Genomic DNA, 14,470 nt, shown 5'->3' with positions numbered 1-14,470 from the left:
AATAAAATGAAGACATGGAGCAATTTTCTTCAAGAAATAAAGCTACCATTTAATGAGTACTTAATGTTTGTCAGGTGTTTAAATTTGTTATTTATACTCTTAGAAGATATAAATCATTATTTGAATTAAGTTAATGAAATTCAAAAAGTTGTATAATTTTTACAAGGTCACAAATAGCATAGGAAAACAGAGGTGGGAATATTTTAATCCAAATATATCTCTAAAGTGTGTAGTTATCAAATTAGATACATCTGCCATCAAGAAAGCAATGAGCAGAATAAAGTATACAATGCAAGGTCTTTCAGCAACAGGAATTGCTTTTTTCTTTGGAAAGGATTCAGAAGCTCTTAGTGCAGGGGATGATGGGGGAATTTAATCAGAAAGAGAATCACATTTTTTTAAAATCATCTGTGAATAAGTTAACTGTTTATATATTGTATATCAGATACCCAAAACACATCCTAAAAATGATCAAAATACATACTCCACATTTCCTATCATCAACCTCCCAACACATAGAAATACCTATATAATTTGTGTGGCTCTGTGTAAAATGCAAGTGGAGGGATGATTGTTAAAAATCTATAATTTCGATGGGACACCTCAGTGGCCCAATCAGTTAAGCATCTGACTTCCACTCAGGTCATGATCTTGGGGTCCTGGGATGGAGCCACACATCAGGCTCCCCGTTCAGTGGGGAGTCTGTTTGTCCATCTGCCCCTCCCCCTACTCATGCTGTTTCTCTCTCAAATAAATAAATAAAATCTTTAAAAAAATCAACTCTCAAGATGGTAACAGCGGAGCATGAAACCAAGCACAAGGACCTTCTGAGTGGACCCACGTGGAGCCCGCCCGACCTTTGCAACCCCCCCACCCCAGGGGGCTCCCAGCAAGAGGTTTTTGTTCTTCCTACGACTTCACTGGGTTCCATGTCTGCTCCCCTGCGTTTCCTGGAATCTGCCTTTTCTTCTCTCTTCCTAAGAAGTTTTGCGGATCCTGGCGCCTCTCCCATGCTATTTGCTTTCTCCTTTGAGTTGGTTAAAAAAAAAGAAAAAAAAAAAGGTGGGGCCTTGAGCAACCGTGGAGGTCACATACCCACAAAGCCTGCCCCACCTCCCCAGCTCCATCCCATCAGCCCCATATACACTTAGCATAGTCATCATTTCCTATTTGTCAACAGGAATCATGCGGTCATCGAATGCATGAGAGTATTTACAACACCACATTCTCTTGCTTTTCCTCCTACCCTTTTTCTTTATGATCTTTACTATGTCTCCTCTTTGTCTTAAACCCCATTTATGTTGCACCTTAGGGCTCTATCCTCACTTTCTTCTCTAAGTGTAGTCATTTGTTGATATTCTCATCCAGTTTCCTCATTTTAAATGCCATCTATAAGCTGATAACTCCAAAACTTCCATCTCTTGTTCAGAACTTTCTCCCAAACTATGGCCATGAATATCTACCTACTAGGTATTTTTTGGACAAATGTCCAAGAAGTGTCTTAAAGAAATAAAAAACTGAACTTTTTATTTCCTCCACTAAAAACAAAAACTACTCCATATACTGCTTTCCATCTCAGTAGATATCAACTCAAATCTTCCAAATTATGTAAGCCAAATGCAATCTTTGTATTTATCTAATAATCTGCATCCAGTCTAATAGGTAATCAGTTGCCTTAATCTTCATAAGATATTCAGAAACCAACTGTAGTCACCAAATCCACTATCAATACCTGGCCCATCCTCATTATTTCCAATCCTTGGATAACATACTGCTTTATTTCTTCCTTCATCCCTATAGTTATCACAGCTAAAGTCACCATTTTTATGTGACTTAGAGTGTGTGCTTCTCTGCTCTATACTGGGGGTGTCCTTATTGTACTGAGAACAATAGGCCAAGTCTTTACAATTACCTAATGACTGATAAGCCCATAAGTAGCCTGGCTCTCTGCTCCATTCTCACCTTCTCTCCTCTATTAATACTCTCTTCACAGCTCATTCCACTTCAACAATCCATGTAGTACCTCAAACATACTTATCAGGTTACCTACCCCAGGGCCTTTGTTCTAGCCCTCCACTCAGCACACTCATTGTCAAATATCCCACTCCAGTTTTATTCAACTCCTCCCTTGAATCCTACTTAACCTGATCACCCTACTTAATCCTGCTGTCAAGCACCTCAGCTTGTGAACATTTTATCTCCCTCACTACACTATTATTATAACTCCTTAACATCATCATTTATGATTTTTATTATCTCTCTCCCCATGCCAAGATATATATGTAAGATTCACAAGGCACATTTTGTTCACTGTTGTACCACAAGTATTGCAGATGTCTGGAGCAGTACCTAGAATCCAGCAGGTGCTACATAAACAATTACTGATTAAATAAATTAATAAAACATTTTCTAAAACAATGTTATTCACGTTGTTGCTTCTTCCAGTATTTTAATATTACATATAAAAAAACCTTTAATCTTGTCAGTGATAGAACAATGTTTTTACAACCTCTTTCACCTTGGCATCAAAAAGTCTGAATTCTTAGAGTTCTACTAGTAGGCTAGTTTATGCTTCTGAGTTGAACTTCTAGTTATGCATAATACGTGCTTTCTGGGAATACCAGAGGATGTTGAACAGCAGTTTATTTACTTACAAAATTTATTTTTATCAGAGAAAAAGAGCCTTTGTGATATTTCATGAAAGCGTTTAATTACCCAGTAAGTGGCCTAGTACAGGGCACCCTCCTGGCCACATCTACCCTAGCTGTGATTAACGGTTAATCAACAAGTGGTAAATGTATGGAATGCATTGCCTTTCATTACAGAATCACACTTGAAAATGTAAGAGGCAAATAAATTCTAATTTTATCAAATAACTTCACAAAGAAAATAAATTACTTATATATCCCAGTGTTGTATTTATCAAGCTGCATTCCAAGGAAAAACTAGTATTCTTCTCAGCATACAGCACTTCCTTAATAAATATTTTGTTATTAATAACAAATTGAAACGTTAATAAGCCCAGGAAAAATAATAAAAACAAGATTGTCCTATGTTCAAATAGACTCTATGAATAGATGGCCATGTTAAGAAGAGGAATACATGAATCTTCTTCCTTTAGAAGAAAACCAGTCTTGTTGTGGAGTGAAGAATGGTTCAGAGAGGGGCAAAAATGGACAAAGATAATCTGGGCAATATGGCAATGTTCCTTTGAAAAATTATAGTACCTTAAACTATTAAGATTCAGAAAAGGGAACAGAAGCAAGGTCTGCATTGGAATTATATTGGTCTTTTTTTTTTTTTTTCTTTTTTGGAATTATGTTGGTCTTAACTGGCAATATCATCAAGAGATTTTGCTGAACCACTTGAACCCCCCCCCCACACACACACAGATTGCTGATTAAATAAGAAAATAATATAGGACAACATATTTTTAGCAGGAACTATTATATAGTTGCACCATACACTGATAAGACAAAATCAGAACAATAACAAAATCAGTTGAGAATAAGGTTTAGAAGCAGACATTGATAATTGGTTCGTTTTTTGAAACTGAAGTATCTGTGAGTGGAAATTTAGAGAATCTGTAACTAAGAAAAGAGACCTTGGCCAGAGATAAAGTTTGGAATCCATCATAATTAAGAATATGGATGAGATGTTGGGGAACCATATTTAATAACAAAATGCACTCCTACCCAGAAAACCTCTCCACAAAAGTAGAAGTCCTCTGGACCCTTCTTGGGTCCTCTGGAAAAACATTCTTGGGATTGATTGATTGATTGATTATTTTTTAATCCTCTATCTTGTTTCTAGATCAATACTCTACCACTCCTGGAAAAACCCTTATGCTGCACCAGCTAAGTCACCTTATTCATGCCATTATGATCAGATCATTCCACCACATTGAATGAGATCATAATCACAGGTGAGAGCAGTATGCATGTGGATGAACTATCCCATACTGTAGCCTTTTCATTTTTTGACTTCACTTTCAGAAAACATTTTCTCTACCCCACTTAACTCCTCACTCCTCTGGTAACATCCTTGCATTAATTTTCTAGGACTACAGGAACAAAGTGCAGGGTTGAGATCCTGATTCCTACCTCCTGACCTTGAAACAAGTAGTGAACCATGACTGGTTTACTTCCATAGTCTCTAAGTTGAAAAGTCAAACCTACTGCTCTAGTCCTATCTGTTGCACTCTGTTGTATGATGGCCTTCACAATGCTAGTATTTGGTGCTGGACAACTATCACTATGGACCTGAATTGTGAGTCCCCCACTCCTGAAAAAAAAAAAAAAAATAATATTTTGAAGCCCTAACTCCCAAGGTAATGGTATCTGGAGATGGAACCTTTGAAAGGTAATTAGGGTTAGATTATCATTAGAGGAATAATTAGAATAGATTTGTCCAGGACTGTCTGTATGTCTGGGTTTAGGCCCAGAAATTCATATACACATGAAAATTGCTCACATAAGTTCCCTCTGAATATACATATGAACTTATATTTAGATACAGATACATACATGTGTCTGAGTGTGTGGTGTGTATCTTTTCTTTTCCAATAATTTGTCAGGTTTGAATTCAAATCTTGTCACTCAAAATATACTGTGTTTGAGCTAGAAGCCATGAGAAGTTCAGAACATTAACCCAAGCCAGAGCTACTGAGTCAGAATGTTTAATTTAGCAAGATCCAAAGGTGGGTCATACTAACATTAATGTTTGAGAAGCACTGTCCACAGATACCTGAGATATCTTGTGGCTGAGAGATAGTCAGAGATGGTAGACCATGTATCAGGAGAGCATGGCAATAGCAAATATATGAACATCAGGTGAAAGCCAGGAACTGAAAAGGACCAAGAAGGTACCAATAAGCAGATAAACCCAGGATCAGGCAATTTCAAATATCAACGAGATGTGCAATGCCAACCAAGTTCTTCCAAGCTGTGGGAAGCCAAGAGTCACACAAATGGGAAAACTCAGGAACTCTTGGAAAACTCAGAAACTCTTTTATAACGTAGGGAATATATGTATTGAAAAAAACATTAAGAAACACTCACAGATTGTCTATAATGCATTTTGGTTGAAGGTGTAGCCTGGAAGAGATAAAAAAAAAAACCTACACAAACAAGCTCTCATTCTGCTCCAATTTGGATTATGGGAATACAATATTCCAAGAAGAGTAAAAGGTTAAAGGGGTGGGGGGAGGCATAGCCTTCATGTTAAAAATCCTACATGGTTGGTTTGGAGAGCCTATTTAGCATTCTCTAGTTGAACCCGAGTTAAAAGCAAGGACAACAAATGAAGAAGCTGGCAATTAATGACCACGGGCTGATGGCTCTGGGCAGAGTACTGTAGCCATGGGGGCTTGTTTTCCCAGGGTACGTGCTGCAGAGGTTGTAGGTGAGCGTGTGTGTTCTGGCCATAGGCCCTGTGAATATTCAGTCTTTCAGGGCAGAGTGTGCTCCAAGTACAGTATATCTGTGGCTATATATCTGAGGATAACTGGTTAGAGTCAAGGATAAAATGGCAAAGTCGGGTGGTTCAGATTATAAAGGCCTTTAGGAGTACACTTAAGAATGGGAACTACTTATTTAAACTTCTTGTTTAAATTTGATTGTTTAGAACAATTTTTTTTTCTGTGCCAAATTAGCTGCCAAATCAGCCTCCTTGTCCGAGTTCAAATGATAATTGCCATCTTGCCAACACCTTTGTATTTAAATTTAATCTCTTACAGGTTTAAAAGCATTACCTAAAGCATACACATCCCCATTTCATGCTCAAAGCATGTGTTTCATCCAAAAAATTATGTCAATATTCTGAATTTTAAAAGTGTCAGAGGTTGTGTTATAAAAAGATGGGAAATGAGGATGGGACTATCATCAGGGAGTTTTACATCCAACACTCGCCATGACCTACAGATCTAAAGAAGAATCAAAATACATTTTGCCTAATTTCCATTCAAAAAGAGCCCAGGAGCTTGCAGGAGCTCTTGATTGCATGAGAAATTTATTCCAAGGAAGAGAAGCTACAGGTGGCATCAGGGAACCGGGTTCTCAACTCTTTTGTTATTCATTGGAAGGAGCAATATGGAAAGAGGGATGCTCTGAAATGAGAACCCCTTGCTCTGAGCACTTTGTAAGTAAGCATCACTGCAGCTATGATAATAACGTAAGCTGCGAAGCAGGGATGTTTGCAAGAGCATATTGACATGCTAGGATTTTGGAAGGAGTTCTGGCCCAGCATGCAGCTTTCAGGAGGCCTAGATTGGATACCCCAGGCTTCCAACACAGAAAAGATCCTGCTGAGGAACACGGCAGATGAGAACTATCACATCGGGATGGCGCCAATGCTCAAAGCCAGAGCAAAGCAGCCAAAAATGTTAAATTTTAATAAAACTCCAGATGTAACACCCGTGTATCTGAGTGACTCTCATGGCGTTCTTTCATACTTTGAAACATTAGTTTATATATAGCTCAACACTTAGATATTGTGAATCTCATTTAAATACCAGTGGACTCTGGACAACATAATCCACAGTGTGCAAAGCAATGTAGAAAATCTTATTTTGGAGCTCTTCCTTAGTTTGTTGACTATATGTTAGCATTTCCACAGTGCATCAAGCAGAGGCCCACACAAGCTGCCTCCTCGACTCGCAGAGTTGAAGGAAGTGATTAGTGATTGAAATCATGTTCCTGAAAAAAGCCTCTTTCCCCCCAGGCTACCCCCTACCCCACGCCCCAGGGTTAGGTGAAAAAGCCTGAAGTGGGCAATTTCCACCCTGGGTGAATATGCATTTTTTTTTTCATAGCCTAAAGGCAACATAATATCTTTGCTATTTTAGACCATTTGAAACTCTTTATGTGGCACCAAAACATATTTAAGATTATCTGACTAAAGAACACATTTAGAGAAAGGATTTTAGAAGTAGAGTACAAAGAGGCTCTTGAAATTGTGCGACACTGGGTTCATTTCTGCTCACTGCCATCTTCTGAAGAAAGGGTACAAGCTCTCTTCATAGAGTCAAAGCAACTATGTAACCCAGTGGTTTGGAGGCACTAATCTAAAGGGTAAGTAATGGCTAGTGGCCTTTACAACAAAGCTTTAAGAGCACTGTGCTGGAGATCAAAAGACCTACTTCTAACCAAGACCCATCTACGACTATTCTAAAGATCCTTCTTGGCCAAATCTTTTCTGCCTTCATGACCTCAATTTTATCGTCATTAAAACACAGACGGTGGAAATGATCTCTAAGAGACATGCAATCAATTTTATTGCTTGACTCACTCCTTGGTCTACTGCACCCGTAGGACTTGATCTGTGTCCATCGCCCGCCGCCCCCCCCCCCACCAAGATATGCTCAAGTCCTCAGCCCTGTGTCTTAGAATGTGACTTTATTTGGAAACAGCATATTATCTACATTTTTTCAAGTTAAAATGAGGTCTTTAGATTAGGCTCAAATCCAGGATGCTTGATGTCATTATAAAAGGGGAAATTTGAGCAGAGAGATGTACACAGCGAACACAACGTGAAGAGGAAGGCAGAGACAGGAGTGACGTTATCTACAAGCCGAGGAATGTCCAATGTGGCCAGCAGAGCATTAGAAGCTAGGAATGGGATGGGTTCTCCCTCAGAATCCCCAGAAGGAAACAACCCTGCTGGCACCTTGATCTCTGACATCTCACCCAGGACCACGAAGGAGCATCTGTGATTTGAGCAGCCCAGTTGATTTGACGTTGTCCCGCAGCCCTAACAAGCTAATACATGCCTTAAACCAGATAAATAGCTCTGATATAACCCAGATTATAGTTCTGATAAGGACAAGCGGTGAGAACACTGAGTATCTCCCTCCCACCCCAGTCCACCTCATGTGTGTCGGCTTCCCTTACACCGTCTCAGGGCTTTCTATCTTCATTTCTGAGGATGCTTATTCTGGCCAGTGGTGGGCCACTCACGAGTGCTTTAACAGCCAAAGGTCCTCAGGGAAAATAACATGCTTTAACGTTTCAGTTGAAAACCTGATCAATTGAAGAGCTGTATTGACAACAGTTTAACAGAGCTCGGGTATAAATATCTTAGAAAGGGTAAATATCTTTAAGAATTCCCACTGCCAGTGTATACCATTGCCTGCCCCTTCTCTGTGTACAAGAGAAGCAGAGAATTCACCCCCACAAAGCAGGGTAAAAATGCCCTGATGAAAACAGAAAACAACATTCCCTTCTTCCAGCCTCTAAAGTGTCACTTGTGACCCGAAAGCAGGATGTGTGATTCTGGCCTCTTGGCTAAATTGATATTACTCAGTTATGAAAGTTTGCTTTAGCTTGACCCTCTCTGGTGGCGGGGCCCTACTAATCAAGCTTCTGGAGGACTGGCCTGCCATTCCACATGGTGATTGCTGGCCAGAGCTTTAGCTCTCGCACACATCCTTTATTGTTTCTTTTTTTCCTCAAGGACTCTATCTAGCAATCCCCTCACACTAATAATTTCACAGATTTCTTCTTGATTATTGGACATCCCATCCATCTGCCTCTCCCTGGTAATTTTCTGTGTGCTGTCCTTTTGCCATTTTCATAGGCTGCTCCATAAAACCATCTTCCTTATGTCCCACCCTGGTGCCTCCAGCACGGCTCATGCTTCCCTGGGCTGCGGTTCACCACGGGCAACACTGCCTGTCCAGCCCGTGCTCGGGGCTCGGGGCCCATGTGCAATGAGGACAGAGGCAGACCCAATCGATCTGCTGATTAAAAGAATACAGCTGGAAAAAAATCCCTTCCTTATCTCTATGATTGGAGGGATGGATATTTTTTTAAAAGACTTATTATGAACAACACTTTTAAGATGTAGGAGACAAATTTAAAGGATGAAGTCGACTTATGTCTGAGCAAGGACACTAATAACCAAACATATTCTCAATGTTCTGTGTCCTAAGAGATCATTTCTTTTGTCATATGATCGAATCAGGAAAACAACCAGCAGTGAGTCACTAGTATCCAAAAATTCATTTTTTTTTTTCCCATCTCTGGTAAAGTCTGTCAAAAGCAGGGAGAAATTAGGGTGTTTCAAACAGCATTATGCATAAGACAAAAATTGGCACAGCTTTTAAGTAAGAATAATGACAATGATAAGAGGACAGAGGAGTCTCTAGGTCATGGTGAGTGGAAAAGATTTAAGTTGCTGTTTCTCACTGATGAGAACAAGAGAGAAGAGTGTGGCTGACCCTTGTTTCCAGAAGAAACAACAATAAAACCAGTGCAGAGCTCTGTGAGCTTTCTTACCACTAAGAAAGTGTTATTTAGCACAGAGAATATTTTATATCTACTTTCCTTCTCTAAAGCCAGTTACATTTGTGATAGCTTTAAAGCCACCCCCTTGTGTTTTCTCAGTTTATGGGAAATAATAGCACATAGAACACTGTGCCTGGAAGAAAAAAGAAGCAACTATTCTTTGATTATTTTTAATAATAGAACCCTTATTTTGTGTTCATATGAAGGAGTGATAACAGTTCTGGGAGTTTGACCTTCCACCCAATTCAAAGGTTAAACATTGTTGATCTGAGCTACTGATGAAGACTGGATGATTATTCTCAATTCTTGACCTTATTCCAATACGAGAGTTACACAACCATACCCTTTACTGTGGGACTTTACAGTAGTAGGAGGAGATTGCTTCCCACCAAGCTGACCTTAATCTGCTCTGTGTGACTTGTCTTGCTAATGAGGGCAAAAGGCATCATGCATGCCAGGTATTATCAGGAGGCTTAAATGAGCCTGCCTGTGTGGTTTGGGCTGCCCTTCCTGGGGACTCCACCTGCCACCGTTAGAAAAGCAGATGCCCATCAACCAGTAGCTCCAAAATGCCATAAATGTGCGGAGGACCTTTGCCTGACCTGCAATGACTCTGAAGGAAAAGCCACATCATCTGACCTGTGGTCCTGTGAATGAGAAAGACCTCAGAGCAGAAGTCACTGAAATATTGGGGTTGTTTGTTTCCCACCATTACTGCGGCAGAAATCTGACTTCTTCATTCATCATGGCAACGTTATCCTCCTAGCCAGCGGTTGGTGTAAGCCTGAACACATAATGCTATTCTCCACCTGCTGGGAAGTGTGCAGGGAAATTGGCTTGGGGGAACCTTTCCCCATGAAGAAGATTAACATCAAGAAATGATGATTTCTTATCCCGTCTGTGTGGTCATCTAGCCACCATCTCACTACCGTGAACAGGTAATGCAGAGCCCCAAAGCTAGCACCCTGGGGATGATTTGGGCAGGGGGGTGGAGGGATGGAAAGAACCTGTGTCTTTAATAATACTGAAGCATTAGTGAAATGATCAGTTTTGTTAAGTCTGGGAATATCATGAAGTGAGGATCTGATGCTTGCTACCAAGAATATCTTAAATGAAGCGAGTATTAGGTACACATAATTTTGTGTTTAGTCCTACAGAGCTAAGGGAGTGACAAAAAAGCTTTCTGTAAAGGGTCAAATATTAAATATTTAAATATTTCAGGCTGTATGGGACGCATGTTTTCTGTTGCGGTTACTCAACTCCACCACTGTAGTCCATCAATAGTATATAATATATATAATCATAATAATAATATGGACCATTGTAGTCCACAAATATATAAATAATGTATAAATGGTGTGCATGTTTTACAATAAAACTTTATTCACCAAAACAGACGGTAGCAGCTGGATGTAGCCTATGGGATATAGTTTGCTGGCCACTATGAACTTAGAGATAATGTAAACTGCAATGATAATCTGTTACTTGGCACGTATTACAGAGAGATTTATTTGGATGAAGAATAGTAGGCTCAATGGGACGATATACACTCAGCTTTCCTCAGGGAAGAGTATACCCAATTATCCAAAACTGACATTAAAAAAACAACACTAGTTCAATTACTGGTTGTCTTTTTAGGGTAGTAGTTTTGTTAGAGAGGACATCTGCTTCTGGCGATATGGAGATGTAGAAACTCTCAGATCATTTAAAATACTGAACAACTAGATCTTACATTAATAAGCAACATTAATACTTCTTGTTATAGTCATGTTGGAAGGAAATAAAAAATACTCTAGGGAAAAACAAATAAAAAAATACCCCAAGCTACCAAAAATGAGTAAATGGATGAATGCATCAAAACATGCAAACAACACACTGAGACCAGAGCTGGTGCGATGAGGACAGAAGGAGACACAGAAGCCCTGTGATCAATGGTTATCCTGACCCAGTGACAAGGTGGGGAAGCTGAGCCTCATAACCCTGAGTGTTACTCTCAAGGTGGTCTACTTTGCTTCAAGCCTTGCTTCTCCTGAATCCAACTGGAAGCAGACAAAATTTCTTCCCTTTTAGGCTGAAAACAAAAATCATTACTTAAAAATCATCAACTTTGGGGCACCTGGGTGGCTCAGTCGGTTGAGCATCTGCCTTCAGCTCAGGTCATGATGCCTCGGTCTTCGGATACAGTTCCACATTAGGCTCCCTGCTCAGCAGGGTGTTTGCTTCTCTCTCTCCCTCAGCCCTTCTCTCCCCTTATTCTCTCTCTCTTTCTCTCTCTTTCAAATGAATAAATAAAATCTTTTGAAAAATAAAAAATAAAATCACCAACTTCCCAACACCAAAGTTTAAAGCAAGAAGGAAGTGAAACTTCATCTTTAAAATGATTTGTAAAAAATGACAGTCTGATCAGAAATTATTTTTCATGAATGATAATAAAATGAGCTTGTTTTCAGAATAAAGTCAAGATGCTTGACAGCAGATGGACCTTCTAAGGTATATGCCTCAAGAGGGAAAGACATCATTATACCAGGAGTGTATGATAAGATAAAAGAAACAGGAGCAAATGACATATTAACATTCTTACAAATTAAACATTGTATCTAATGCATTTAATGTATAAAGTCTAGAAACTAAAGAACTATACTATTAGATGAAAGTGTAGGTTAGAAGAGAAATAAAATAAGTAAACTTTTTAAAAGTTGGAGGGAGAAAAAAACAAAGAACAATGACATAGGTCAGTGTAGAGTATACATCCCCAAAACAGAAAATAAATATTAAAAATGGAAAGGAATCATGAAAACAAATTTTTAAAGCCTAAGATAATAGATCAAGAAAAAAATGTCACAAATAAATTAGACATAAAAACAGACCGAACTATAGCAGAAATTTAAAAGATAGAGAATATTATGAGCTGCTTTTTGTCAATAAATATGAAATTTTAATGAAAATAACCTTTCTAGAAAAATAAACTACTATTTAACCTCTCTAAAAATTATAGGTCAAATCTGACTTTCATTTTTGGTTAACTTGAGTTTACTCATAACTTTAAAGAAACTTAACTTTTTTTAAAGCCTATGGAAGTACAACTGACAAAACTATAATATATTAAAGGTCTACAACCTGATGGTTTGATGTACATATACATTATGAAATGATGTAGTCAGTTTGTATACAAAAAGGGAAATAAAGGGACACCTGGGTGGCTCAGCGGTTGAGCATCTGCCTTTGGCTCAGGGCATGATCTTGGAGTCCTGGGATCGAGTCCTACATCGGGCTCCCTGCATGGAGCCTGCTTCTCCCTCTGCTTGTGTCTCTGCCTTTCTCTCTCTGTGTCTCTCATGAATAAATAAATAAAATCTTTAAAAAATGGAAATAAAGTTTATCTAAAACCCTTAAAATACATAGATGGAGAACACCGCAACATTATTGGATAGGATATTTTACAGCTGTACTTATGTCAGTTTCTCTAAAACTGATTCACAGATTTAATGCAATTTCTTTAAAAAAAAAAAAAAAAACACTTCTTTTTGTGCAACTTTTAACACACTGATTTTAAAATGTGTATGAAAGAGTAAGGACAAGTGGTGAGATATGAATGAAGAAGGAAAACTGTGAGAGGAAACTTGCCTTACCCATTAGCAGCATTTACTGTTATTCACAGAGTAATAAATACTATGGGAACACATAGAGACACTCTGACCAATGGGAAAAATGGAGCTACGTAGACAGCCCCAGCCTTCCAGAACTGTGAAATAGGAGATGGCATCCAGGAACGTAGGAAAGGAAGCTATCTATGATGAGCACGGACACCGGTTGCCCACCATATGGACTCATGAAGTGGGGTCCTGTCCTGATGACCTATAATATGAATCTGACTCCATATTTGATGTTTCCCTGCTGACAGTTTTCACCCCGACCCTCCTATTCCTCTTGCCCCACATGTGGGTGGGATGTTCACACACACAGAGCCTGGGCAGGGAGAAAGTTCAGCGTGGCTCACACTCTAACCAACTTAAGACACCCCAAACCATTGCCTTTCTGGTCCTGTCAAGACACAGTTTGGGCCTGCTCAGGAACCACCCCGCTCATTATGCAAGTATAATAAGCCAAGCCGTATGAGAAAAATATTAAAATCAAACTTATGTAAAATTTTCAAAAGATATGAATAAACAGGCATAAAAGAGAAACCACAAAGGATATATGTTTTATATTTAAAATTATATATACCAATTAGGTAAATTTTTGCTCACTTTTATCAGTAATCAGAAAATACAAATTTGGGATCCCTGGGTGGCTCAGTGGTTTAGCGCCTGCCTTTGGCCCAGGGCATGATCCTGGAGGCCCGGGATCAAGCCCCACATCAGGCTCCCTGCACGGAGCCTGCTTCTCCCTCTGTCTGTGTCTCTGCCTCTCTCTGTGTTTCTCATGAAAAAAAAAAAAAAATCTTAAAAAAAAAGAAAATACAAATTAAAGTAACCTTGAGGTACAATTTTATATCTATTAAATATCCAAAATTAAGAAAACTGAAAATACTGGGGTTCCTGGGTGTCTTAGTTAAGTATCTGCTGTTTACTCAGGTCATGATCTCAGGGTCCTGGGATCCAGCCCTGCTTTGGACTCCCTGCTCAGCGGAGAGCCTGCTTCTCCCTTTGCCTCTGCCCCTGCCCCCTGCCCACGCACACTCTCTCTCTCTCTCTCAAATAAATAAATAAAAATTTTAATTAAAAAAAAAAACTGAAAAAAAACAAGTGTTGAAGGTACATAAATGAACCAGAAGTCCTAAATCCTCTTAAGAAAGGCCTAAGTAGATACAGCCACATTGGAAAGCAAAACGGAATTATCCTTAAAGTCAGATATTCATGCACACCAGAATAACAAATTTCCAACGCTAGGTTTATCCCCTAAGAAACATTAGTAATGTGTGAAATACAAGATCTACACAAAAATGTTTTGAGCAGAATCGTTCATAATGAAAAACAAAATCAACTGAGAACAAAAATATTATTCAACAGAAAAATGTATACACTATGGTCCATGCCCGGGGTTAAATTTTACAGTATTGAAAAGGAATGTCCCACAGCTACACACAACATAGGCGACTCTCCAAGATGTAATATGCAGTGAAAAAATTCTAATCTAGGAAATTATCCAGATAGAGTATGATTCAATTATTATATAGATTAAAAGTA

General features: G+C 39.0%; 1 long non-coding RNA gene across 1 annotated transcript in view; it reads left to right on the top strand.

Annotated features, from left to right (window-relative positions):
• Window positions 1-9,449: 9,449 nt before the first annotated feature.
• The window catches only part of LOC140605459 (uncharacterized), a 39,094-nt gene continuing 34,073 nt past the window's right edge, over window positions 9,450-14,470 (top strand). The window contains exon 1 of the long non-coding RNA XR_012008108.1: window positions 9,450-10,222. This is a non-coding gene — a long non-coding RNA (uncharacterized lncRNA). The remainder of the gene's footprint in view (window positions 10,223-14,470) is intronic.

The sequence above is a fragment of the Canis lupus genome, chromosome 15 (assembly GCF_048164855.1).
Source record: "Canis lupus baileyi chromosome 15, mCanLup2.hap1, whole genome shotgun sequence".
Lineage (NCBI taxonomy): Eukaryota > Metazoa > Chordata > Mammalia > Carnivora > Canidae > Canis > Canis lupus.
Note: the sequence above shows the minus strand (reverse complement) of the source record. Positions and strands in the feature narration are given on the sequence as shown.